Here is a 22,126-nt window from a genome sequence, read left to right as displayed (position 1 = left end):
TTCTGGATTAATTGACTATTTGTAGTATGTTATAGAAGTTACTTGAGCTAACTTAAGAGACAAGGGGGAATTTATACCTATATTATACCCTATATCAGCATAATTCACAGACCCGGAGCCGGATGTAGGAAGGCTTTAGGAAGGGAGGGATTCTCAAGAGAATCTTGTTATTCACATAGCCCAGCACAGATATGAAGAAGTAAATTATTCCGTTTTTTAGTTGTAGGGAATTGTAGGATTTGGGCATGCCCAATTTCACAGTATTACTCCAGAGATTTGAATAGTCTATTGAGATTTGTTATTCATCACCGTTTCATACACCCAGAGTCAGAAGTGTGAATAAATTCCTGGACAAATTTAAAGCTTATTTTGATTTACATAAATATAATCCAGGCCTTTCACAACAAACTTAACCAGTTCATGTTTCAAATGTTGTATATTTACATTACATGCCATGTAAGTATTTGTGTCCTAAGCAGAAGGATAGTTGATTTTCCAACAGTGGTCTCAGACTGTTGTTCTTCTCAATAACTTCATGTGTTGCTTCCAAAAGTCACTGTCCAGGGCTTCATTTAAACTCCTATCACATTGACCCAATCTTAATCTGTAAATATTTGTAAAAGAATTCTTCCCCAAATGCTTTTACCAAAAGTCTTGTTTAGTTTCTGAAACAAACAACAAAAATAAGTGGTTTTTATCAATTGCTGCTGTAACAAATTACCACAAATTTAGTGGTTTAAGATAACAGAAATTTAGTACCTTTCAGTGTTGGATGTCAAAAGTCTAAAATGGGTCAGCAAGACTGGATTCTTTCTAGAAGCTCTAGGAAAGAATCTCTTTCTTTCCTTTTTTCAGCTTCAAGGGGCTGCCTGCATTTTTTGGTTTGTAACCCCTTGCTCCATCTCCGAAGCCAGCAGGGTAGCATCTTCAACTAACTCTCTTTCTCTCTCATTCTCTCACTTCTGCTTCCATCCTCACATCTCCTTCTCTGACTCTGACCCTCCTACCTCCCTATTATAAGGACCTTGTGATTACATTGGTCCCACTAAGATAATCTCTCCATCTCAAGATCTTTTCAATATAGAGAGTGGTTCCTGAGGGGCAGGAATTATCTTGACCAGGAGAGAGGGCATCATAAAACAAAGAAAGAAAGAAAACAAGCAAAAAACCTAGAGGATAGGTGTTTTCGGGGTGAATGATAGAGATAAAGCTGTAAATATGGGGATGGAAAGCTGAGGTACCCATCCTTGAAAGCGTTCATTTTTTCTGGGTTGACAGAGGTCAGAGAGGTGGGAGAACAGTGGTTTCAGAAGAATGGTGAAGGTTTGGAACAGCCTCTATGGGAGTGAAGGAGGGAGCTGACCAGGCCCCAGTGAAGGATTAACTGCGGTGCTGAGATCCACCTAAGTCTCCTTGAACACTCATTTGGCTACTACCTGTGCAGCTGTGTAGCACCTGGCAGTCGGTGTGTAGGGACCAGAAATGTGAATATTGGCTCAATCCATGAAGTTTCTCCTAATTTCATTCCCAGCAACACAAACTCCTCTTTTAGTTCTTCTGATTACATGCTGGGGAAGAGACTGTTGTTTGACCTCCATTATTCATTCTCCCTAACTTTTAACTGGGCATGTGGCTTTGTTGAGCAAAGATTACATTTCCATGCTTCCTTTGCAACTACATATGACCATGTGACTAATGGAATATGCATGCAAGTAAGTGTCCTTTAAGGATCGGGTATGGCTATCTTTCTCTCTTCTTGTTTCTCCCTGGATGGAATGCAGATACAATGGCTTGAACCCAAGCAACCATTCTGGATAAGGAGGGAGAAGACTATATGTTTAGATGACAAAGCAACAAGATAAAAGGAGTTTTAGTCCCAGACAATCACTGGACCACCTGCCTCTGGACTTCATTTACATGAAGAAAACTCTTCTATTATTTTTAAATAAATTTTCTGTTATATATAGCTGAAGCTAATACTAGACTGTGCATACTTACTGCTCTCTTGAAGAGCTTCACATACATTTATATACTGTCAATTCCAGATGCATCTGTATTCCTCAACCTCCTGTTTAAGCTTATTCTAATGTCTTTTTTAACAGATACCCATGGTTTGACCTGACATCAGCTCTGCTTGTTCAAATCTCTGACTAATGGTTTATTATATTTGGTGCAATTCTGCTTATATTTTACTTCTGATTAAATTGTAATGGAAAGTCCCTTGATCCTTCCTCAACTATTTTTAACACAGCATTATTTTCACGGTGCTATTCATAACCATGCCATCATATGTTACATTTTATTAATTAAATTATACAACATTGATTTATCACCTTCTATGTACTCTTTAGTGGTGGACACCAGGGAGACACAAAAATCAGTAAAACATGGAGTATTCCATTAAGAATTTGACAATCCAGTGGGAGAGAGGAATACAAAGCAATTAACATAATAAAAAGAGAAGCAAGGATGCCATATTTTGTATGTTTTGTGTAAGTGTGCAATATTTAAAAATTTTTTTCTGAATTCACCACTGAAGTTTATAAGACTGGAATTAGAAGTTGAGTTTCCTGATTCCCAATATCCTAGCCATAATAACAAATTCCACACTTGGCTGCTATCCCATGTTTCATAACAACATCTCAAAAAACAAAATCTTATTTATATAAAAGTTTCTTGTTTTTTTTGTTTGTTTGGTTGGTTGGTTGGGTTTTTTGTTTTTTTGGGTTTTTTGTTGTTGTTGTTGTTGTTTTGCTGCACCATACAGCTTGCAGGATCTTAGTGAAAGCAATGAGTCCTAATCATTGGACCACCAAGGAACTCCCACTTTAAAAGTTTAAAGTAAAGAAAATAAAGAGTTTGAAAGAATTAGAGTCTATTTATGTTCATTCATTTATTTACCATATGTCAGGCCCAGAGGTACATGTTGGGATAAATTGACAAAAACGACTGATGTGGTCCTGTCTTCACAGATATTAAAAATAAATCTCCCATGTAAACATAAAATTCTAACTGTGATTATAACATTTCCAAGGTGAGGTACATGGTACCCAGAGAGGATATGATGGGAGCATTGATTCTAGTTCAGGCAAGCACGGAAGGGGCTGGGGAAGGGAGTCAAAGGGTGGTGCAAAAGACACAGGCTCACTGAATGGATACAAAAACAAGACCCATATATATGCTGTCCACAAGAGACACAGTTCAGACCTAGGGACACACACAGACCAAAAGTGAGGGGATGGAAAAAGATATTCCATGCAAATGGAAATCAAAAGAAAGCTGGAGGAGCAATACTCATATCAGATAAAATAGACATTAAAGTAAAGAACATTACAAGACACAAGGAAGGACACTACATTATGATCAAGTGATCAATCCAAGAAGAAGATATAACAATTATAAACATATATACACCCAACATAGGAGCACCTCAATACATAAAGCAACTGCTAACAACTATAAAAGAGGAAATCAAGAGTAACACAATAATAGTAGGGGACTTTAACACCTCACATACAACAATGGACAGATCATGCAGACAGAAAATTAATAAGGAAACACAAGCTTTAAATGACACAATAGACCAGGTGGATTTAATTGACTTTTATAGGACATTCCATCCAAAAACAGCAGATTACACTTTTTTCTCTAGTGTGGAATATTTCCAGGATAGATTATATTTTGGGTCACAAACCAAGCCTTTGTAAATTTAAGAAAATTGAAATCATACCACGCATCTTTTCTGGCCACAATGCTATGAGATCAGAAATCAGTTACAGGGAAACAAAGGTAAAAAACACAAACACATGTAGGCTAAACAATAAGTTACTAAATAACCAAGAAATCACTGAAGAAATCAAAGAGGAAATCAAAAAATACCTAGAGACAACTGATAATGAAAGCACAATGATCCAAAACCTCTGGGATGCAACAAAAGCAGTTCTAAGAGGGAAGTTTATAGCAGTATGATCCTACCTCCAGAAACAAGAAAAACCTCAAATAAACAATCTAGCCTTACACCTAAAGGAACTAGAAAAAGAAGAGCAAATAAAACCTAAAGTTAGCAGAAGGAAAGAAATCATAAATGTCAGAGCAGAAATAAATGAAATAGAAACAAAGAAAACAATAGCAAAGATCAATAAAACTAAAAGCTGGTTCTTTGAGAAGATAAATAAAATTGATAAACGATTAGCCAGACTCATCAAGAAAAAGAGGGAGAGGACTCAAATCAATAAAATTAGAAATGAAAAAGGAGAACTTACAACAGACACTGCAGAAATACAAAACATCATAAGAGACTACTACAAGCAACACTATGCCAATGAAATGGACAACCTGGAAGAAATGGAAAAATTCTTAGAAAGGTATAACCTTCTAAGACTGAGCCAGGAAGAAATACAAGATGTGAATAGACCAATCACAAGTAATGAAATTGAAACTGTGATTAAAAATCTTCCAACATACAAAAGTCCAGGACCACATGGCTTCACAGGTGAATTCTATCAAACATTTAGAGAAGAGCTAACGCCCATTCTTCTCAAACTCTTCCAAAAAATTGCAGAGGATGGAACACTCCCAAACTTATTCTATGAGGTCACCATCACCTTGATACCAAAACCTGACAGATACTGCAAAAAAAGAAAATTACAGACCAATATCACTGATGAATATAGATGCAAAAATCCTCAACAAAATACTAGCAAACAGAATCCAACAACACATTAAAAGAATCATACACCATGATCAAGTGGAATTTATCCCAGGGATGCAAGGATTCTTCAATATACTCAAATCAATCAATGTGATACACCATATTAATAAATTTAAAAAGAAAAACTGTATGATCATCTCAATAGATGCAAAAAAAGTTTTTGACAAAATTCAACACCCATTTATGAAAAAAACTCTTCAAAAAGTGTGCATAGAGAGGACCTACCTTAACATAAAAAAGGCCATATATGACAAACCCACAGGAAACATCATTCTCAATGGTGAAAAACTGAAAGCAATTTCCTCTAAGATCAGGAACAAGACAAGGATGTCCACCTCGCCACTATTTTCAACATAGTTTTGGAAGTCCTTGCCACAGAAATCAGAGAAGAAAATGAAGTAAAAGGAATACAAATTGGAAAAGAAGAAGTAAAACTGTCACTGTTTGCACATGACATGATACTATACATAGAAAATCCTAAAGATGCCACCAGAAAACTACTAGAGCTGATCAATGAATTTGGTAAAGTTGCAGGATACAAAATTAATGCACAAAAATCTCCTGCATTCCTATACACTAACAACGAAAGATCAGAAAGGGAAATTAAGGAAAAAATCCATTCACCATTGCAACAAAAAGAATAAAATACCTAGGAATAAACCTACCTAAGGATATAAAAGACCTATGCTCAGAAAACTATAAGACACTGATGAAAGAATTCAAAGATGACACAAACAGATGGAGAGATATTCTGTGATCTTGGATTAGAAGAATCTATATTGTGAAAATGACTCTACTACCCAAAGCAATCTACAGATTCAATGAAATCCCTATCAAATTACCAATGGCATTTTTTACAGAACTAGAACAAAAAATCTTAACATTTGTATGGAGACCAAAGAGACCCTGAATAGCCAAAGCAGTCTTGAGGGAAAAAAAATGGAGCCAGAGGGCTTCCCTGGTGGTACAGTGGTTGAGAGTCTGCCTGCTGACGCAGGGGATGAGGGTTCGTGCCCCAGTCCAGGAAGATCCCACATGCTGTGGAGCAACCTGGCCCGTGAGCCATGGCCACTGAGCCTGTGTGTCCGGAGCCTGTGCTCCGCAACGGGAGGGGCCACAACAGTGAGAGGCCCACGTATTGCAAAAAAAAAAAAAAAAAAAAATGGAGCTGGAGGAATCGGACTCCCTGACTTCAGACTATACTACAAAGCTTCAGTAATCAAGACAATATGGTACTAGCACAAAAACAGAAATATAGGTCAATGGAACAGGATAGAAAGCCCAGAGATAAGGGTCAACTAATCTATGGTCAACTAATCTATGACAAAGGAGGCAAGGATATACAATGGAGAAAAGACAGTCTCTTCAATAAGTGGTGCTGGGAAAACTGGACAGCTACATGTAAAAGAATGAAATTAGAACACTCCCTAACACCATACACAAAAATAAAACTCTTAGAGGAAAACATAGGAAAAACACTCTTTGACATAAATCACAGCAAGTTCTTTTTCAATCCACCTCTTAGAGTAATGAAAATAAAAACAAAACTAAACAAATGGGACCTAATGAAACTTCAAAGCTTTTGCACAACAAAGGAAACCATAAACAAGATGAAAAGACCACCCTCAGAAGGGAGAAAATATTTGCAAATGGACAAAGGATTAATCTCCAAAATATATAAACAGCCCATGCAGCTCAATATTAAAATAACAAACAACCCAATCCAAAAATGGGCAGAGGACCTAAATAGACATTTCTCCAAAGAAGACATACAGATGGCCAGCAAACATATTAGAAGCTGCTCAACATCACTAATTATTAGAGAAATGCAAATCAAAACTACAATGAGGTATCACCTGACACCTGTTATAATGGGCATCATCAGAAAATCTACAAACAATAAATGCTGGAGAGGGTGTGGAGAAAAGGGAACCCTCTTGCACTGTTGGTAGGAATGTAAATTGATACAGTCACTATGGAGAACAGTATGGAGGTTCCTTTAAACACTAAAAATAGAATTACCATATGACCCAGCAATCCCACTACTAGGCATATACCCAGAGAAAACCATAATTAAAAAAGACACATGCATCCTAATGTTCATTGCAGCACTATTTACAATACCCAGGTCATGGAAGTAACCTAAAGGCCCATCAACAGATGAATGGATACAGAAGATGCGGTACATATATTCAATGGATTATTACTCAGCCATAAAAAGAAATGAAATTGGGTCATTTTTAGAGACATGGATGGATCTAGAGACTGTCATACAGAGTGAAGTAAGTCAGAAAGAGAAAAACAAATATTGTATATTAATGCATATATGTGGAATCTAGAAAAATGGTACAGATGAACCAGTTTGCAAGGCAGAAATAGAGACACAGATGTAGTGAGCAAATGTATGGGCACCAAGGTGGGAAACCTGGGTGGGGGGTGAATTGGTAGATTGGGATTGACATATATTCACTAATATATATAAAATAGATAATTAATAAGAACCTGCTATACAATAAATAAAAGAACTGGAGCTGTGGGCAGGAAGGAGATCACCTATAGAGAATGTGTAGAAAGGAGTAAGAAGTGAGTTTTCAATTCACCAATCCTGAATGGCCTGGTAGGATAGCATGAACTTGCAGAGGAAAGTGTGCCAGACTGGCCAGGGAAAAAGGAAGAAAACCAAGAGCTGGTAGAGACCTGAAAGCCAATCAGGAGAGCATTTCAAAGAAAGAGTATTCAACAATGTCAAATAAGGTGAGGCTGAAAACTGCCTATAGCGATGACTCAAGCTCAGATCTTTTGATGGAGTGATGAGGGTGAAAGCCAGATTGGAGGGAACTGAGGAGTGAATGGTAAGAAAATGGAAGCAGAGTATAGAAAATTCTTTTGAAAAGTTTATAAAGGGGACGAAGAGTTAAGGCAAAATCTAGAGAAGGATGTAAGGCTGAGGGATGGTTGGTTTTGTTTTGTTTTGTTTTGTTATTATGGCAGACATGCATAGACAGAGCAAACAGAAAATCCATAAATAGACTCATACAAATGGAAATTTAGAATATGATAAAGGTGGCATCTCAAATCTCTCAAATCTTTTTAATATAAAGATATTAAAATATCTTTTAATAAATGGTGTTGGGATGCATAAATAGCCATGTGGAAATTATAAAACTGGATCCACATCTCATATCATATACAAGAATAAATTCCAAATGGACTGGATGTAAAAAGGAAAGTATGTAAGTTCTAGAAGAAAACGTGTGTGAATTCCTTTATATTTTCAAGGCAGGAAACGGTATTTGTAACTCAAAATCTAGATGCAATAAAAGAAAAGATTGATAAACAGAATTATTTAAAAAGAAGAAACTTTTGCATGGCTAAAAACACAATAAGCAAGCAAACAAACAAAAAAAATTATAAACAAAGTCAAAAGACTAATGACAAACTTGGAGAAAACATTTGCAACATGTATTATATATATTATGTGTATTACAGGTAAAGGAATGGATATATAGGTGTAGATGTGAAGGATCAGTTGACAGGGAGCAATTGGCCAGAGAAAGGGAGCAGGGAGAGAAGATCGCTAGGGTGACCAACGTCCTGTGAGACTGTGGGAGAGAGGACAGGGCAAAGAAAGACAAAAAGGGACTGTTAGCAACTTCTGTGTTAAATGGAGGGAAAGAGGAGCAGGTGGTCCGGATCTTGATGGTATTGGATGTTTAATAGCATTAGGAAGCAAGTTAGCAGCTGAGAGGGAGAGGAGAGAAATTTGAAATGAAGGGGAGGAGCCTGCACTGACCAGAGAAATGCAAGGAAAGACCACACCCTGTTGGGTGAGTGCAGTTTTTGAAGGTGAATTTACAAAGGAGCCATTGTACTCCATGAGTGACTTTCCCTGGCAGTCTTTGAAAACTGAGTTATTTGACTTTCTGTTGTCTCCTCAGGGAAAAGAAGTTCTTTCTAATTCAACTCCATCTTTGTGAGAAACTTTTTTCTGGAATTTCCTGGTGGTCCAGTGGTTAGGACTCAGCCCTTTCACTGCCAGGGTGGATTCGATCCCTGGTCAGGGAACTAAGATTCCACGGCCAAAAAAAATAAATAAATAAGAACTTTTTTCCTGGAGAACCAGAAGGAGGGAGGAAAAGAAGTACCAGTCAGCAGGAAGCAGTTAATTTACATGAAAAATATTATGTCCAATTCATTAAATTTCCCCAGTAAAACAGGTGAGCAATATCAGCCACAGAGAGAGGCAGAGAAAGAAGATCCTGGGAGGAACGTTAGGGACAACTCTTAGAAGACTAGCAATAAGTTTATCTTATCACTTTTAAATCAGAGCAGGCTCTCACTGCCTTCTTTATTTTTGTGTATGGTCAACTTTATTCTTTTTTTTTTAACATCTTTATTGGAGTATAATTGCTTTACAATGGTGTGTTAGTTTCTCCTTTATAACAAAGTGAATCAGTTATACATATACATATGTTCCCATGTCTCTTCCCTCTTGTGTCTCCCTCCCTCCCACCCTGCCTATCCCACCCCTCTAGGTGGTCACAAAGCACCAAGCTGATCTCCCTGTGCTATGCGGCTGCTTCCCACTAGCTATCTATTTTACATTTGGTAGTGTATATATGTCCATGCCACTCTTTCACTTTGTCACAGCTTACCCTTCCCCCTCCCCATATCCTCAAGTCCATTCTCTAGTAGGTCTGTGTCTTTATTCCCGACTTAGCCTTATGTTCTTCATGACCTTTTTTTTCTTTCTTAGATTCCACATATATGTGTTAGCATATGGTATTTGTTTTTCACATTCTGACTTACTTCACTCTGTTTGACAGACTCTAGGTCCATCCACCTCACTACAAAATATCTCAATTTCGTTTCTTTTTTTTTTTTTTTTTTGCAGTACACGGGCCTCCCACTGTTGTGGCCTCTCCCGTTGCGGAGCACAGGCTCCAGACGCGCAGGCCCAGCTGCCATGGCTCACAGGCCCAGCTGCTTCGCGGCATGTGGGATCTTCCTGGACTGGGGCAAGAACCTGCGTCCCCTGCATCAGCAGGCGGACTCTCAACCACTGTGCCATCAGAGAAGCCCTCGTTTCTTTTTATGGCTGAGTAACATTCCATTATATATACGTGCCACATCTTCTTTATCCATTCATCCAATGATGGACACTTAGGTTGCTTCCATGTCCTGGCTGTTGTAAACAGAGCTGCAATGAACATTTTGGTACATGACTCTTTTTGAATTATGGCTTCACAGGCAAATTATATCAAACATTTAGAGAAGAGCTAACACTTATCATTCTCAAACTCTTCCAAAATATAGCAGAGGGAGGAACATGCCCAAACTCATTCTACGAGGCCACCATCACCCTGATACCAAAACCAGTCACAAAGAAACAAAACTACAGGCCAATATCACTGATGAACATAGATGTAAAAATCCTCAACAAAATACTAGCAAACAGAGTCCAACAGCACATTAAAAGGATCATATACCATGATCAAGTGGGGTTTATTCCAGGAATGCAAGGATTCGATATATATAAATCAATCAATGTGATACACCATATTAACAAATTGAAGGATGATCATCTCAATAGATGCAGAGAAAGCTTTCGACAAAATTCAACACCCATTTATGATAAAAACCCTGCAGAAAGTAGGCATAGAGGGAACTTTCCTCAACATAATAAAGGCCATATATGACAAACCCACAGCCAACATCGTCATCAATGGTGAAAAACTGAAAGCATTTCCACTAAGATCAGGAACAAGACAAGGTTGCCCACTCTCATCACTCTTATTCAACATAGTTTTGGAAGTTTTAGCCACAGCAATCACAGAAGAAAAGGAAATAAAAGGAATCCAAATAGGTGAAGAAGAAGTAAAGCTGTCACTGTTTGCAGATGACTTGATACTATACATAGAGAATCCTAAAGATGCTATACCAGAAAACTACTAGAGCTCACTGCCTTTTGTGACATGGCTGGCTGAGTAAATCCTCGTCCAGAGCTCAAAGTCCTAATTCTTCCTAATGCTATTAATCTCCGAGATGATTCTCTGAAGGGGCTGGTACATGGGGTGTGTCTGCCTCTCAACTGGCTGGATGACTGACTGTGGGGCAGTAAACATCTAAATAAACATCTACAGTTTGCTAGTTCCCGCCTTGCCCGTCCCCCAGCCCCATGCATTCTATAGATTAAATGTGCATTCATGTTTTTCTGTTATGAAAACCTTTTCTCACCCGGGCTGGGGGGAATGGCCCTTAGTTTGGCAGTGTTGGAGCTTAGGGGATGGTAGGCTATATGTCCAGAGAAAGAATGTGGATGTAGTGAGTTCTTTTTGTACAGGGGAAAAGGCATGCTTATTGAGGACCTAATGATCCTTAATCAAAGCAGAATATTGACCCATTGTCTGTGGAAAGGATTAGGAAATCTGTAGTAACAGTATAATTTCAAAGAAGAAAAACAAAACAAAATAAAAACAGTCTTCTGGGGTTCGAAGGAAGGAAAAGCCTCTAAGTGTCCTGCCTGGGAAGCTCAGGTCTACATCTGAGCACTGCCCGAGTCCAGTTCTGTGCTGGGAAACTGCTGTTCCCAGGTGGGGAGGGAGGAGACTTCAGGGGAACCCAGCCAAAGCTGGAGGTTTCCGTGCAGTTGGAAAGCAGCTTGTCAGCCTGTCCTTGTTTATGTAGGGACACGCTGACCTGGAAGGTCTAGAGCCCTTGGGATCCTAGGGTGGCCCAAGGCAAGATGGTCTATGTCTCTCTCCTGGGCAGGCCCCTCACACCTCTGGACTCGAGGACCAGGGGCCTTCTAGGCATTATTCCTAATGATTCAACTTCGAACTGACTGCCAGGGTGGAGAGTTGATGGGAAAGTACTTTCATTCTAAGGAGGGCTCCACATGTTTCAAAGGAATGAATTTCTAAAGGTGGAACTTCACATACAAAGTGATGAAAGATACTCTGAGGCAGAATGTTCTACCTTGAGCTGTTCAAATGACCTAATAGGTAGCCTCCCATTTCACCCTCCTGAGAGGTTGGCTTTGCCCTTTGGAACTTTAGGAACAACTGACTCATTGTCTTATTTGGAGGTTAATGGATTTCAGTCTGCTCAAAGGACATCCTGATAATGGGTATTTATAATTGGACATTATCAGGGAACAGTAGGTAAGAGCTTCTCTTTTTTTCAGAGAGCAGGGAGGGAGCCATGACAATCACTTTGATAGCAAAAGGAGGATATGTTTACCACATTGCCCTAAGGCCTTGGAGAAGATGGGTTTTATTATCTCCTTTTTATACAACAGGAGCATCGGGAACCACAGGAACTGTGAGGCTGCTGATCCTGGAGGGTCACTGCAGATTACAAGCAAACACTGCCTCTCTCACGAAGGAGGGAGCCAATTTAAGAGAGTAAACCCAGTGAAACGGATGTCTTTAAATTTTTATCCTCAACATCAACTGATTTGGAGCATTTACGCTTTGTAATTACATACTTCTCATTTATGCTTTGTTAGTGATTTTCCCTCTCTTGTCCTTTAAACGGGCCACATTAGCAACGAGGCACTCTGACGTGGGGGATCTATGGCACACACAGGGATGTTTCTAAAACACACAAAGGATTTGGGTCACAGGTATCCAGTACAGGACTGCATCTGCTCTATTTTAATAATGTTTCTAAACAATGCTTATGAGTTCAGTGTGCTCCAGTTCAATTTTGTTTAATTAAAACTTACTTTTAAATTATTCTCTAAAGCTGGGAATAGTAACTCTGGTTCCTTTTAGGATAGTCAATCGCATTCTTCACAGTTTATGTATTTTAAACTGCATCTTTTTAGCCAGCTGTAGGTCGGATCTTAACAAAAGGCACCGCGAAACAGAGGAAAGCTTCAAGTGAGCTTTATTAGGGAGCGCTCCCGGGCGAGGTTCACTGGTCCGAGAGAAAGGGGCCAGAGAAGTCGCACCCGGGCGAGGGTTGGGCAAGATTTTATAGGGGAAGAAGGGAAAGGGGTGTGGTGAATCTGGGAGGGTGCAGGGTATTCCTTATTTGGTGGTCTTTTCGGGTATCCTGGGGGACCGTTAGTCCCGCCCCTCGAAAGGCGGGAAGGCTGGGCTGGGTTCAAAGTCCCCAGGTCAGTTCCTGGAACTGGGTGGTCCGGAATGTCTCCAGGGCAGTTTCTGGAACTGGGTGGTCAGGAGAATTTCGTTCTGATGCAAGCTGTGAATCTGATTGTGTTCCCCTGCCTCGGGCCAGTTGGCCTTACACCAGCTACTTGCGAGCTCTGTCACAAGTTACCTACATTCTCTGTGCCTCAGTTTCCTCATATGTAAAATGGGCGTAATAATAGTACCTTACTCACAGCATTGTTATAAATGATTAAGTGAGGAAATCCATTTCATTAATGCTCAAGCACAGTCTAGAATTCTCTACCAAACCTAGTTATTATTAACACATTATAGTTGTATTGAGTTACCAATTGAAGTTTGTAAAAAGAAATCTAAAAAGTATGGATGTTTATAAAGTAAAAACTGATATTATTCACTCTTCACTCAGCCCCACCCTATTCTGCTTCCTAGAGATACTTCCCAGAGATAACCGGTGTATATTGACTGCAATTTTTCTATGCACGTTCATGCAACTGCCTTAGAACTTTGCTTGTCCCATCTAACAACTAACCACGGATATCCTTCCAGAACAGATCCTGTGGAGCCACCTCTTTACATAACATGGCTATTAGCTCCTTGTCTGATTTGTTTGTGGCTCCATTATGTGTTTAGGTGCCTTTCACATTTCTCTGTAGTCAAATTCTTACTCTTTTTCTCACACCTGATGGGGTTTGTAATGGTTAGGAAGACCTTCTCAGTGTTTAGTGTTTAGAAATACACTTCCCAGGACTGGAAAACAAAGAGTTGCACAACTCAAGGGAACTTTTGGAACGTACAAAGGGGACCATACTGAACTCAGGTCCACTTGCCCGACTCGCAGCAGAGCCAATCTACTGACAGGAGGTTGGGTGAAGGAAAGTACATCATTGATTGCAGGGCACCAAGCAAGGGAGTAGGAAACAAGCCTCAGATCCAGTCCATCTTGGTCTTTGATTTAGGGGGTTTTTTAAAGGGAAAAACAAAAAGGCTGGGACTAATCACTGTTTCGTGATGTTTCTGTGACAGTTCCCAGTTTTGGGAGTCAGCATGTTTCCAGTCTATGATTCTCAGGCCAGGTCATCCATGGCTCGGGGGTCTGTGGGTTCATCTTGCCCTGGAGAAACAACCTGAGTTTGTACATTAATGGTGCTGTCTATAATAGCAATTTTAGTACATTAACGATGTTATTGACAACAGCAATTTTAGTCATCTGACTCTGCTTGATTAGTGTTCAGTTAGCACAGGGCTGAGGTCAGAGGGGACAAGAAAGGGAATAAACTTTTAGATAGAGAGCTTAATCATAAACTTGGTAATGGAATTCGGTTTTAGGGGGACTCAGTTTTGAAACCAAGCAGGGCTCTGCAAGGGTCCCCCAGGTGATGCCAAAAGCTCAGCTTCCCTGTATACCGGTGCCGAATCGAATCTCGGAGACCAAGTTTTGAGTGAGGTAGAAAAGGATAGCTTTATTACTTTGCCAGGCAAAGGGGGACACAGCGGGCTCCTGCCTTGAAAACAATGTGTCCCCACTTGGAGAGGATAGTCAGAAGTTTTACAGTAATGGTTCAAAGAGGGATGATCAGCTCATGGACATTCTTCTGATGGGTTGGTGGTGAGGTAAGTAGGAGTCAGCATCATCAACCTTCAGGTTCCAACTGGTCTGGGGTCTACATGATTGTGGGCAGCATACCATTGTTAATCATTAACTTCTCCCACCTGGAGGGAGTTTCAGTATCTGCAAAACAGCTAAAAGATATTGTTGTGTGTATCCTTTGATGGGGACTGAGGACCTTGCCCTAAGGCTGCACTATTGCTTCTCTTGACTGTTTGTTTCTCCCTTGTCTCACATCCTCCCTTCCCTAATTAACAACTGCTTGAATCTGCCCCTTGGAACTTAGGGAAGGTCATGGAGGCTGAATGAAGGCTATTTTCTGTAATCAAAGAAATGGAGGACACAGAAAGTCTTTGTGTCCAGCAGCCCCATAGGGCCCTGCTCTGTATCACAGGTACAAAAGCCTTTCTGCGTTCCCCATTCTTTATTGGTAAAAAAAGACCTCAGCTTCCTAGATCTTCCCTGAGTTCCAAAGTGCAGATTCAAATAGTTACTAGTTAGGGCACACAATAGTGCATCAATAAAGCAGAGTCCTAGTTCCTCCTCCGTGGATATACAGAACAATCTGATACAATCTCTATGTTCGACAGGAACTAAGGCCCCCGTCCAGCTGGAGGATGGTAACTTCAAGCCCAGCACAAGAGTTCTGGAACACCACCCTGTTACCTCACCACCAACCAATCAGAAGAAAGTCACACACCTATAGCCCTCACCCCAGCTTTGGTCTTTAAAAACTTTCCTCCAAACCACTGGGGAGTTTGGGTCTTTTGAGCACAAGCAGCCCATACCCCTTGCTTAGCCCTTGCAGTAAACCTCTCTCTGATCTGAACTCTGACGTTTCAGTTTGTTTGGCCCCACTGTGCTTCGGGCACATGTACCTGGTTGACAACAGTTTCAACATTAAATTTTGTGATCCATTAATGTGAGTGTATTTTACTTTTTACTGGAAGAGGGCAAATGACTGAAATGCTTTTTGGTGTCATGGGGAATGCTATCTTCAGCTAAGGATGAGAAATGCAGGCCTGAGGACACCACAGTCTGCACAGGTCTCTGAATTGCACCCCACGGGCTTCCTCTAGGTCATGGTGTTGGGAGAAAGGAGAAGGTCGGTAATATGGTGCCTGATGTTTGAACCTGTGATTTAACCATCATGGTGTGTAAGAAAGTGGTTTTACTTTATCTCCTTATTTCAGAAGGTCATTGTCAAAGATAATGACAAGCAAAATAATTGGAGACTCAAAAGTGACTGATAAAGCCAGCCAAAGCCAGTAGTTCTTTGCAAGGTCCACCAAGTCCACTGCATACTTGCTCACATCTGGGCATTGAGACTTATTGTTGAGAATATCACTCAAAGGTATATGTCAAAAAGACAAGTGGATATTTAATTTTTTTTTTTTTTTTTTGGCCGCCCTGTGCGGCTTGGGGGATATTAGTTCCCTGAAACTGGCCCCCTTGCAGTGGAAGCATGGAGTCTTTATTTTTGTATTTTTTAAATATTTATTTATTTATGCCTGCGTTGGGTCTTTGTTGCTGTGCACATGTTTTTTCTAGATGCAGCGAGCGGGGGCTACTCTTTGTTGTGGTGTGCAGGCTTCTTATTGCAGTGGCTTCTCTTGTTGCAGAGCATGGGCTCTAGGTGCGTGGGCTTCAGTAGTTGTGGCACACAGGCTCTAGAGCACAGGCTCAGTAGTTGTGACACATGGGCTTAGTTGCTCTGAAGCATGTGGGATCTTCCCGGACCAAGGATCAAATCTGTGTCCCCTGCATTGGCAGGCGGATTCTTAACCACTATGCCACCAGGGAAGTCTCCAAAGTCTTAACCACTGGACCACCAGGGAAGTCCCAACAAGTGGGTATTTAAAAAGAAAAAAAAAAGAGTGATTGCTGTATCTTTGACAGTGAGACATTTCTACTTTTTTTTAAAACATGCTTTTTCCTACATTTTTCTTTTTTACTCAGAAAAAAATCATATTGTATCTGTATAAAGTCAGTACAACTAGCTGAAAAATAGATAGTTAAATAATCTTTATATCTGGCTTACAGAGTACCAAATAATTGGGTGGAATTAAAAAAAGAAGGGCTATTTTGTGGAAAGAAATATATTTTTTTAACTCAACAACCATTTATTAATGTCTACTATTTCAAAATAATTTTGTTAGGAGTTGTGGGGTGTTTGAAAATAGAAAATCATAGTCTTGGGACCTCCTTGGCAGGCCAGTGGTTAAGACTCTGCACTTTCACAGCAGGGGGCACGGATTTGATCCCTGGTCAGGGAACTAAGATCTCACATGCCATTCGGCGTGGCCAAAAAGTTTTTTAAAAGGAAAAAGGAAATCATAGTCTCCACTCACTATCTAGTTATTTATATTCTTTGCTATTTTCTAAACCTTTTCAGGGAATAATTTAGAAGAATACCAAGCAATTAGGAACAAATTATTTTATATTTTATGGTAAGCACAATTCTCTGCATGGTCTCTCCTTATTTCAGAAGGTCATTGTCAAAGATAATAAAAATATCATTTGGAGACAATCAAATGTATGCTTCTCAGACATGTTTAAACATACCGTGTGGTTCAGCCTCCAGGGTGGCCTCAGATGATCCTTGCCTTCAGCAGTCTTCAAATCCTCGTGTAGTTCCCCTTCCACAATGAATCAGGCCATAAATGACAACAGAATACAGTGGAAGGGACAGTGTGTAACTTCACAGGCTAGGCTTTTAAAGACGCGGCAGCTTTATCTTGGTCTCTTGGATTGCGTACTCTAGGGCAGGGACCAGCAAATTAGGGCTTATGGACAAAATCCAGCCTGAAGAATGTCTTTTTTTTGTTTGTTTTGTTTTGTTTTGCGGTACGCGGGCCTCTCACTGTTGCGGCCTTTCCCGTTGCGGAGCACAGGCTCCGGACACGCAGGCTCAGCGGCCATGGCTCACGGACCCAGCCGCTCCGCGGCATGTGGGATCCTCCCGGACCGGAGCACGAATCCGTACCGTGTCCCCTGCATCGGCAGGCGGACTCTCAACCACTGCGCCACCAGGGAAGCCCTGCAGAATGTTTTTGTATAAACTGTGAGCTAAGATTGGTTTTTATATTCTTAAAATATAGTTAAAAAAAGAAGAATTTATGACAGAACCTGGAGGTGGCCCACAAGGTTTAAAATATTTACTATATAGTCCTTTACAGAAAAAGTTTGCTACCCTTGCTTCGAGGAATCCAGGCACTTTGCTGTGAGCACACTCTTATAGCTCTGTGAAGAAGCCAGTATGGACACGACTGCATCAAACCATGCCACTGCCAGAAAACTGGCCCACAGAAACCCTAAGGGATAATAAGCCTCTGTAGGGGAGGAAGACATTTTCTTCTATCCTAGGTTTTTCTGGCTGGTCTAGAATTAAACTGACATGAGACAGAATAGCAGGAGAAAATTAAATACGTTTAATAACATGTGTACATGGGAGAGACCCAGGAAAACTGAGTAACTCACCAAAATGGCCCCAACTCTCACCTTAAAGACTACCCTCAGCTAAAGACAAGAGAGGATGTTGAGTGTGGGGCCAGTCAGTTATGGGCACAGGAAAAGCACAGTAAACAAGGGAAAGCTTGTTATGCAGATTTAAGTCAGTGCCTTCTCCATTGATAAGAGTTTCTAGAGATTTGGTCATTCTCTTCCTGTTACATCAAGGGAGACACTGGCCTTGCTCAAATCATTAATTTGGGAGAAAAGTGAATTTAGTATTGTTGGCCATCAGCCAGTCAATTACTCCATCAAGCAGTTTTTTTTTTTAATAGTCCTGGAAAGGATTTAGAGGTGGGAAAATTAAGGCTCACAGCGGTTAAATGGCTACACTCATAGAATTGGTTAGGTTTGAAGCTCAGTCTCCTGACAGCACATTCAGGCACCTGTTGCTCCACGGTTGAGTGTAGACAGTCCATGGTGGCTCTGGGCTGTTGGTCAGACATATCTGTCCCCTTCATCGTGAAATCATATGTTATTTGTTAAGTCCTCATAGGGTCGAGTTGCTAGGAATAGATGTTTTTCTCCAGTATCATGGAATGTCCAATAAGCAGTATTTTTAAAGTCTTTACTATTTGCCTAGTATTGTGCTAGCACTGATTTTTAGATCTTAAGGTCCAAGCTTATGTTCATTATAATGAGTGAGACACTGTCCAGTGCTGGGTATTCATTGGTAAATAAAACCCACACCTCCACCCTTATGGATCTTCCAGTCTGGTCAGGGAATATCTATCTGATATTCTTTCCTTTGTTATCAACTTATTGCTTAGTTATAGTTTTATAATATTGCATGACTGAAAAACAATAAGATGCCTTGAAATTCATCAGTTACCTAACCCTTGAAGTAAGTTTTCCTTTCTTCTTTCTTAAAGGTAACTCCCCAGATGCAAGAGCAATTAGATCACGGTTCAGAATGACAAAGAGAGATAAGGTCATTGCAAACAATATTATTCTACTTTGAAAGAGCTATTTTGGTCTTTCACCTAAAATGACTTCTTTCTGCTGAAATAGATTTGGCTAAAGTAGCTTGCTTAGCTGATGGTAGAAAATTCAACTCTGAAATATAAAAGTTTCATAAAACTGTGACATAACTCAATTTATACAGTCATTATACAATCAATGGCAAAACAGCATTCCCTTTTGGCCCTTTTGGAATGCAATAAACTGTTTTGCCATCTCTGCAGATTAAAGGTCCCAATTATTAACTATTTTGTTTTGATGATGACTTCAATTAGTTTTCATTTCTTGTGCACTGACCAAGTGAAAGTGGTATTACCAAAAAGGATGGTCTGAGGCATGCTATATGGCAAAGAAAGTCACTCCAGTCTTCAGAAATTGCTCCAGGAAATTGCTCCCATCAGAAAGATAAAACTTATCACAGAAAGGCCACAGGAGAATAAATGAGAATTAGTTTATAAGTAAACAAACTTGTTTTTCAGGGAAAGAATGACCGTGGCAAAAGGCTCCAAGGGTTGTTTCACTGATAACAGGTCAGGAAAAAGTCATGTTTTTTACATTTCTTGCAGGTTGTAAGTGTTGAGTGGGGTGGGGAATGGAGGAGACCTGGGAAGAGATTTATTTATTCCTGCATATAACAGAAATTTCTTGAGTACTTCCATGTGAGTCATTAGGCAGGGCTCTAGACTACAAGTATGAAATAGACATGGTACTTGCCCTCAAGGCACTTACAGTCTAGTGGGGGAAACCAAAAAGGCAAAGGAGTTTAGGATAATCAGGAAGAGTGTGAGCTTTCCTGGGAGGGACAACTAACTCTTATTTGACAAGTCAGAGAAGGTTTCCTGGAAGAATTCCCTAAAGCTGAGATCAGAAGCATGGGAGAGACAGAAGAAGAGGAGAGGAGAGTGTTCCTAAGGAGGAAATTGTATGGGTAAGAAGCTCAGAGGTGAGAGAGAGCAAGTGTGGAGTATTTAAGGAAAAGAAAATGGTGCATAGGTAGAGGGTTGGGGGATAGTAATGGGAGATAAGGAGTAGGGGTCCTCTAAGCCTAGTTAAGAGTTTCAGGGAATTTCCTGGTGGTCCAGTGGTTAGGACTCCACCCTTCCATTGCAGGAGGCCTGCGTTCAACCCCTAGTTAGAAAACTATGATCCCACATGCAACACTGCGTGGCCCCCCAAAAAAATATTTTAAAAAATAATTGAAAAAAAAAAGAGGTTTGAGTTTCAGCCTGAGGGAGGGCAAGAGAGTGGTATGATTACTCCTCATTTAAAAAAGAAAACTCTGGGGAGTTCCCTTGTGGTCCAGTGGTTAGGGCTCAGCACTGAGCGGAGGGACCAAAAAAAAAGAAAAAAAGAAGAGAAAGAGAACTCTGGCTTCAGGGGGAGATGGAAAGCTTTTGTCATCTAGGTGGTGAATAATGGTGAGCTGTACTCAGCAAGTTGCAGTGAGGATGGAGAGAATTAAGATCTATTCAGTAGATCTTTAAGAGAAAGAATCTGTAAGATTACTGATGGATATGGGACATGCTGACAAAGGAGGAGAAAAAGTTTCTGTCTTTGGCAACCAAACGCTCTGGCTCACTGAGACAGGAGATTTGGGGTGGGGGGGAGTGTAAGCAGATAGTGTAGGGGTTACTCAGAGAACCAGGCATAGCTTTCTTGACATAAGAGAAGCCATTTTTGGCCTAAGCCAATTTTGTGATCTAAGCCTGGGCACAATGCTTGCCCTTGAACGATTCTCAGTAATTAATGATCTTAAGGGAAAAAAAGAATGCAGGAACAAATGACTATTATCAGGCAAGAGAAGTAACAATAACAAAGATAATAAATCTGTTGTAAATACTCCCAGTTCTGTTTCAATGGTAAAAATTAACCTGAAGCAATTTCTTGAGCTGTTTTGCAGAATTTAACCACTGCTCCCACCAGCACTCAACCACCAGATCAATTGGAACTTAAGGGATGAAGATATTGACATTTACTGACCTTCATGACTACAGTCAATGAAAGCTTGGACTCTGTCAACCTTTGCCCCAATTCTATGCTAATTATCCTCTGCTCAGACCCCTACATGAATATGCATGTATGCTTAGCTTAAAAATTCCTCAATTATGCTGTTCAGGGAGACACTGCTTTGGGAAGACACTGCTTTGGGAGAGGTCCTGATGTTTTTCTTACTTGCGGCAAATAATAAACACTTCTTTCTTACAATTTTTGTGGCGGAGGTTGAGATAAAGGTACTGGAGGATATGTTAACTTGAATCGCAGGAGGAGACTGGCTTAGAGATTTGGGAATCATCTGCATGGGAGGGAAAAGAGAAGACGATTTAAGAACACTGAGAGAGGTCCACGTTGAAGAGAAAGAGTTTGTAAAGGTGATTTAGATGATTGAGAGGCGAAAGAGAAACATTGGAAGAAGGTGGTATCAGGGGAACTCAGGGACAAGGGCTTTCTAGAGAGAGGGAGTGATCAGCAATGTTCAATGCCATTGAGAACCAGGTGGTAGCATCAGACAAACACACTGAGAGACATTCTACAACATAACTGACCTGTACTCTTCAAAAATGTCAACGTCAAGAATACAAAGACAGAAACGGAGGTTAAAGGAGAGTAAAGAGACATGAAAACTGAGAACGCAATGCATGATACAGGATTTTCTTTTGATATATATATATATATATATTTATTTATTTAATATTTATTTATTTGGGTGAGCCACGGGATCTTCACTGAAGCACGGGGGATCCTTTAGTTGCAGCATGCGGGTTCTAGTTCCCTGACCAGGGATCGAACATGGGCCCCCTACATTGGGAGCATGGAGTCTTAACCACTGGACCACCAGGGAAGTCCTGTAGCAAGTCGTAATTTTTTTTTTTTGGCCTTACCCCACAGAATGTGGGATCTTAGTTCCCCAACAAGTTGTTATTTTTAAAGTCAGTTTTAATGGTTGCATAATGAGATAATTAATTTCATTCAGTTATATTTGAGTTTATCATTCCTAAAACGGACGGGAAAATAATGTCATTCCAGGCTTTCTCTAATCACAATCTATCATGCTACTTTGGAAGAGTAGCATGTGTATTTTTGTGAGATACACATGGAAAAAAGAGAAAATCAAAATTATACACTGATTGGGACTTCCCTGGTGGTCCAGTGGCTAAGACAGCACTCCCAATGCAGGGGACCTGGGTTTGATCCCTGGTC

Source organism: Grampus griseus (assembly GCF_964374135.1).
Source record: "Grampus griseus genome assembly, chromosome: 14".
Classification (NCBI taxonomy): domain Eukaryota; kingdom Metazoa; phylum Chordata; class Mammalia; order Artiodactyla; family Delphinidae; genus Grampus; species Grampus griseus.
The sequence above is the reverse complement of the archived record's forward strand: the minus strand, read 5'-3'. Positions refer to the sequence as shown.